This window comes from Lipotes vexillifer, unplaced genomic scaffold, assembly GCF_000442215.2.
Source record: "Lipotes vexillifer unplaced genomic scaffold, Lipotes_vexillifer_v1.1 scaffold1113, whole genome shotgun sequence".
Lineage (NCBI taxonomy): Eukaryota > Metazoa > Chordata > Mammalia > Artiodactyla > Lipotidae > Lipotes > Lipotes vexillifer.
Genome location: NW_006777938.1, coordinates 1,564,014 through 1,571,406, shown reverse-complemented (window position 1 = coordinate 1,571,406; position 7,393 = coordinate 1,564,014). Strand labels below are relative to the sequence as shown.

The window sequence follows — 7,393 nt, the reverse complement described above, 5'->3', positions numbered from 1 at the left end:
ATTTTCTCTCAGTCTTTTGACTTGCTTACTGATTTTCTCAATGACATCTTTTGAAAGGCAGAATTTTAATTTTAAGTATAATTTATTTTTTATGTTTAGATCTGTGATTATTTCAAATAATTTTTTGTGTATGGTATGAGAAAGGGGTCTAAGTTTATCTTCCTCCAGATATTCAAAATTTTCTAGTACCCTTTACTGAAAAAAATTTCCTTTTCACCTTGACTTGTTTTAGAGTCTGTTGAAATTCAGTTGGCAATTATGGGTTTATTTTTGGACTCTCTATTCTTTTAAGTCATCTGTTTGCCTGTCCTTATGCCAATCTTGATTATTGTGGCTTTATAGTAAGTCTTGAAATCAGGTTGTACCAGTCCTCCAACTTTTTTCTAATCCTTTCCCAAGATTGTTTTAGCTATAGTAGGTCCTTTGTGTTTATATGTAAATTTAAGAATCAACTTCTTAGTTCTACCAAAAGCCTACTTGGATTTTAATTGGAATAGCAATAAATCTGTAGATCAATTTGAGGAAAACAAATATTCGTAACAATATTGAGTCTTCTAATCCATAAAGATGACATCTCTCCATTAGGACCTTTTAATTTTTCTCAATGACATTTTATAGTTTTTAGGATAGAGGTCTTACATGTCTTTTGTTAAATTTATTCACATTTTCTGTGTTTTGAGGCTGTTGTAAATAGTTTATTGTTTAAAAATTTCATTTACTATTGTTTGTTGCAAGTATATAGAAATGCAGTGATTTTTGTATACTGACCTTGTATTATGACAAAATTTACTCATTAGTTCTAATGGGATTTTGGGGCAGGCGTATTTCTTATGTATACAATCATGCCATCCTTTTCTTGTATTGCTTAACTATTTTTTTATATTGCTTATTATATTGGTTGGGACCTCCAGAACGTTGTGCTTAGAAGTGGTGCGAGCAGACATCTTTGCCTTGTTTCCAGTTTTAAAGGGAAAGCATTTACTCGTTCACCATTAAATATCATGTTAGCTGTAGGCTTTCCCATATAGTATCTTTGTCAGGCTGAGGAAGTTTTCTTCTGTAGTGCCATTAAGTTAACATTTGTTAAATATTTTTAATTGTTAATAACTTGCCTCTTAATAAAATTAAGTTAACTTACAAACTTGTTTTCTGCTCTTGAGTGGTCACGAAATAGTGGATTCTAACATGTCCCACTTTAGAGAGTTTATTTTTTCCTTAGCACTTAGACCAAGTTGCTTTAATACTACATTTGATAGTACATTTAAAATACATTGACACTGCATTTTGCAGCATTTGACATTCTTAAAATGATAGGTAAGTAATCATTATCTCTTGCTAGATATGATTTTTCAAATCAGTAGTCAAATATTCATATTGAATTGGGTTTAGGTAGAGGTATAGATGAATAATATTGTGCTTACTTTGCATATATTAGGAAGCTAATTATTTTCCCCCTGCAATCTGGTCATATATTTTATAGCTTTCTTGTGAATCTTGTGTGTCATACAAGGGATTGCAAGGAACTTTGCATATTTGACCTTCACAAAACTGGTTATTAGTGTTTTTCTGTCTTTTTATAGACTCGTCAAGCTATTCAATATGCTTTATATTAACATTATACTAAACATTTATTTGTTCAACTCCTATTCTTTGCCCAATACTGTAGTGTAGGCACTGGAGATATAATGAGGAACAAAACAGTTGTTCTTCCCCTCATGGAGCTTGCAATCCAGTCAGGAAGACAAAACTGAATGAAAATATACTATAAAGTGTGGTATGTGTGGAATCTGGTCTAATCTGGGAATTCAAGGACGGTTCCTCTGAGGAAGTGGTATTTGAACTGAAGCCTGAAGATTGTATCTGAATTAACTAAGAGAAATGTGATGGCATATTAAGCAGCAGGTTCAAATACCCTGAGGCAGTAAGGAGCATAGCAGATATGTGTGGGACCGAGGGAAGGGTGGAGTAGAGGGAGGTAGAGCCAGTTTAGCTAATCCTAAATAATGTAGAAGAGAAGTTAGATTGAGTAGATATATAGAGACCAGATTTTATAGGACCTGTTAGTATTTTATCCTAAGGGCAGTGTAAAACCACTGAAGTATTTTAAATGGGAATGATATCATCTCATTTGCATTTGAGAAAGGTTATTCTGCCTGTTTTGCACATAATGGATTGAAGAGAGGCCACAGACCACTCAGGAAGACCAGATTGGAAGCCACTATAGTGGTTCACACACAAGATGGTGCTAGTTTGTTTAGGGTAGTGGAGGTGGAGAAAAGTTAACAGATGGGAGGAATAGTTGAAGAAATAAATTCTGAATCCACACACCTTTTTGTACCTTTAAAAAACCTTTTACTTTACCCTATATTTGTTTTTTACAATGTTGGTTGCTCATTTCTCCTTGATAATCATTGCCTACTGTTTATCCTATTTACTGTCAGTGGCTAATGATCCTCTCTTGCTTTGCTGTTTAGATCCTATTGAGTAGTTGCTTGAGTTGCTTAGATGTCTAATAATGAAATATTGATACATATAAAAGGACATATAAAACATATTTAAGGTATAAATGAAAAATTAAACATCTGTGATGTATCATCTCAAGAAGTTATACAGTTTTAGCTATTAGAAGTAATTCTGAAGTAATTCCAAATAATGGTTCCTCTTAGATATTTCACAGCTAGTGTTCATCAGTTGAAAGGAGAAGGGGGGTGGTTGATAATGACTAATAAGAATGACAAAAATAAAACACCTAATGACCCCTAAAATGAAGAGAATTATGCATAATATAAAAACAAAGAGTGCTTTATGTAATGAGCTGTGTAAATATGATATTAATGCTCTTGTTATTAGAGCTTCACATTATAAATTAGTTTCTATTATAATCAGATCAGAAAAAAGGATGGAAAGGAAGAAAAGTGAGGGGCTAGTAAAAAGAGTCAGTCTCAGAAAAGAAGAAAATTACCTTGCTTGAACTCCTGAAACTGTTTTTTTTGAAGTTGGTAGAAGAAAAGAAGGAAGCTTGGTGGGTCAAAGCTATTGCTTCTTAAACTCTCCCTCTCATATTATCATATACCTTTGGCAGCATGTACAACTAGGGATTATTTACAGTCTTCTTAGACTCAAATCCCTATCAGTGATTATTTGTTGGAAATAAATGTGTCAAACTAAAGTGATCTAGGGACTTCCCTGGTGGCGCCGTGGTTAAGAATTTGCCTGCCAATGCAGGGAACATGGGTTCGAGCCCTGGTCTGGGAAGATCCCACATGCCGTGGAGCAACTAAGCCTGTGTGCCACAACTACTGAGCCTGCGCTCTAGAGCCCGCAAGCCACAATTACTGGGCCTGCGTGCCACAACTACTGAAGCCCATGCGCCTAGAGCCCATGCTCTACAACAAGAGAAGCCACCACAATGAGAAGCCTGCGCACCGCAAGGAAGAGTAGCCCCCGCTTGCCGCAACTAGAGAAAGCCCGCATGCAGCAACAAAGACCCAATGTAGCCAAAAATAAATAAATTAATTAAATTAATTAAAAAAAAGTAATCTAGTATTTGAATTTCCCTAAATGATATTTTTTTCCATTTCTCTGATTTAAAAAATATTATGATTCAAAACTTGAAAAATAATGCACAGTCTATACTTTTAGAAGGATTTTTTTTTTATTTTGGTGATGAGGTAGCTTTAATTAATAGCATTTTATTTTTCAATGGTTTTATAGTAAAGCTTCGTATTTAACTGTCTACATTCATGAATATTTATCACCTGTAATTTTTATTTTGAATATTTATTATTATTGTGAAAGAGAGTTTTAGTTAAATAGAATCTTGTTTGATTTCCATGCTTTTATGTAACCCTAAAAGTCAAAATGCTTCCCTGTAAAATAGGACTTTCTAGCCTTTTTATATTAAATTTAAATATTTACTTTCAAATCTCAATATGGTACTCATTCTAAGATTTTATTCTAACTTATTTCATACACTTTTCTGGTAATGAGCAATGTGCTTCCATTCTTTATTCCACCTAACCCCCTGAAGATTTTAACAGTAATATGATCTTCCTGAAAGGCAGTTCAACATGGAGGAAAGAATAGATCTTCTATTATTTATTATTATTTAGAAATCATTTTTTGAAATCCAAAATAATTCTTCTTAGACATTTCCTGACTAGCTGCTCTAGTGGAAAAGAGAGGGAATTAAGGAGGAGTTCATCAAAATGGTGTTAAGAATGACATTTTTTTTTTTTTTTTGCGGTACGCGGGCCTCTCACTGTTGTGGCCTCTCCCGTTGCGGAGCACAGGCTCCAGACGCACAGGCTCAGCGGCCATGACTCACGGGCCCAGCCGCTCCGCGGCATGTGGGATCCTCCCAGACCAGGGCACGAACCTGTGTCCCCTGCATCGGCAGGCGGACTCTCAACCACTGCGCCACCGGTGAAGCCCAAGAATGACAATTTTGATCTGTTTCATTCCTAGTTTCATGGCTGTGTAATAGTGGGCAAGTTATACTTACCTTCTCTAGGTACCCACTTTCTTCCTTTGGAAAATGATAATGATGGGTATCTACTTTATAGAGATTTAATATTTTTATTGAGACAAAAATGTAAAGCATATAGCATACTGCTTGGCACATAGAATGTGCTCTAAGTGTTGATTATCCATTTTCATCTCAAATTTCCTGATTCAATTCTGAAATAATGTGTAAGGTAATTCTAAGTCACTTTTAAGAAAATTGCTGACCCCATAAGAAATATTTTTAAAATAGTGAATGTTTGTCTATAGTAAGTCAAAATAAATGGAAATTTTTTTCTTTTCTTTTCTTTTTTCTTTTTTTTTGCTGTACGCAGACCTCACTGTTGTGGCCTCTTCCGTTGCGGAGCACAGGCTCCGGACGCGCAGTCTCAGCGGCCATGGTTCATGGGCCCAGCCACTCCGTGGCATGTGGGATCTTCCCAGACCGGGGCACGAACCCGTGTCCCCTGCGTCGGCAGGCGGACTCCCAGCCACTGCGCCACCAGGGAAGCCCCAAGTGGAAATATTTTTAACCTCCATTATATAAATGAGCTTAATTACTTTCTTCTGACTTGGGTATGAGTAGCTCAAGCACTGTATGACAAAGTTCTTTGACTCTTTGACTTTTTCTATTAGGATAAAAAGTGGACTAAACATTCATTCTATTTATTTCTAATGTCTTCTCTTCTGAGGTCATATTTGACCTTAAATATTCCAGCAAGTAGATTTTAGTATAGAGGTGTTAGTTCCAGTGCTTTGTTTGTACAGTTAAATACATCAGATTCAGCAATTTAGTGTGGGTGTGGCAGGGATTGGAGAGATTACAAAATAACTTCTATTAATCAAAATATAATATATTTTAAAGAGTAAAAGTAGTAGCTCTATCACGAGTTCATGAAGACTTAGACGATTTTTAATAATTAATAGTTTTTTTCTGCCAATGAGCATTAGATTACTGCTGACTTTTTAGTGTCATAGTACCTTGTGGTAGTTTCTCTACAGGGTTTAAAGGTGTATCTCAGGGTTTTTTTTTTTTTTCTGTCCTGCTCATAGGAAATAATCTTTACACATGCTGTAAGGAAAATAACTCTAGAAATTCATACATGTCATTAATATGTTATAAGGATCGGTCAGTTCCACTGTGTTCTTTTGTCAATCTTGATCGGAGCTTGCCGAGTAAGTCTATAAGCCTGCATGTGCCTGGCAACTGTTACCTAGTGACAGTTTCAGCTGCAGTAGCCATTGGCTGTGCTGTTGATTGGGGCAGGAGGACCGAGTCACCTTTCTGATGGTGAGTTCTTCTGCATCAGCTCAGGATGAGGAGGAGGAGCAGGGCTTCGGCTCAGGTGGAGGCAGTGATACTGAGAGACTGTGAGGAATACACCGACAGCATCTCGGTAACTGCATCACAGTAAATCGGACTTCTGAATCAAGCAGCCCAGCCTAGCAGCTGATAAGAGTGAATGTAGGTGAGAAGCACTGTTTTATTCCTGTACCAAGAACTGTTTTGTGATAAGTGAAACTAGGAATGTGCAAGGAGGAATATCCTGTGGCTATTATTATAAAAGAAGAAGGACTTCCCTGAATGACTTGGTGGTGCACAAGAAAATAACTCTAAGAAGAATGCTTTCTGTTAAGCTCCTGCATCGTTCCTGAAGGAAATGTTTCTATTTCTAACGCATGTTCTTTCTACAAAAGGTATGACAGCAAAGACTGACAAGAGACTCTCTGAAATGCCTGTACTTTAAAAAAGATTTTTGACAAATGTTAACCTCATATCAGAATGACCTTGGAAGCATTTTGGATGGATTCTATCCTGCCAGTCTTTCAGTATTTCAAACTCTAGGATTTAAACTCATCTTGATGCTTTAGAAGTATTTTAAAACAAGAACATCTTATAACCTATCTAATGGCCCCTGTATTAATTGAGCACTTGCTCAAAATAGAATACAGAACTAGAAGAGGCATTTTCTTAACATATGGCTGCTATATAACTGCAAATATAACAAACAAGGTAATTTTCCACTTTGAAAAGGTTTAGTTGAAGTAATGATTTAATGTGTTAATCATTTAATGAAAACAGAAAAAATATAGCAATATAGATTAGAAAGCCTACTAGAAATACCTAAGTAATAAATAATGGCAGCATTTCTAGTCAGAAGCTCAGAGCATATAGGAAAGTTTCTATTGTCTAAATTTCATATATATTTACACATATTTGTGAGATATAGGTGTGATTGCAAAGATGAGAAATAACTTTGAGCTGTATATTTTATGATCATGCTCCATTATAAGGAAGGTGATGTATCAGATAATGAAGGTTGTTTTCAGTTATTGATGCTGAAATTAATAACAAAAATGATTTTATTTTCCTTTTGAAAAGGAAGGAGTATAAATTACGATGCTGGTGGTAGCACCAGGAACTGTAATGGACTAAAACTCTTTTCATCTGAATGCTTAAAAAAATGCATGCAGAATTAAAACTTCAGAAGTTTTTCATATTTTGTCAGTGTTGACCCATTGTGTATTATCTTCTCTACTGGAAGTATGCTTTTTTTTCTCTTATGAGAGTTACAGGGCAATCTGGAGTCCATTACCGTTGTTCTGCTCCTTTGTGCCCCAGTAGAGATGAGTCTTTTAGAATTAATCTTGTTGGAGAAGGGGGTTCTTAGCTTTTGAGAGAAAAGAGAGAGAAATGGATCATAAAGTTGACCCACCAGCATCAAACCCTGAACTGAGCCAAAGACACACTTTGCCACAATGAACTTTTTCTTAGCTTTCCAACCAAATCTGAGTTCTTAATTATTTAAATTCTACAATATGAATCCATTTCTCCTGACAGATGAAACAGGAAGCCTGAGCCTATTTAAGGTTTTTTTCTCACTCTTTC

At 35.6% G+C, this 7,393-nt stretch overlaps 1 protein-coding gene across 1 annotated transcript in view; it reads left to right on the top strand.

The window, feature by feature from the left end:
* Positions 1-6,425: 6,425 nt before the first annotated feature.
* The window catches only part of GPR52 (G protein-coupled receptor 52), a 4,337-nt gene continuing 3,369 nt past the window's right edge, over positions 6,426-7,393 (top strand). Inside the window, exon 1 of the mRNA XM_007451373.1 lies at positions 6,426-6,517. The gene's annotated coding sequence lies outside the window, so the exon portion shown is untranslated. The remainder of the gene's footprint in view (positions 6,518-7,393) is intronic.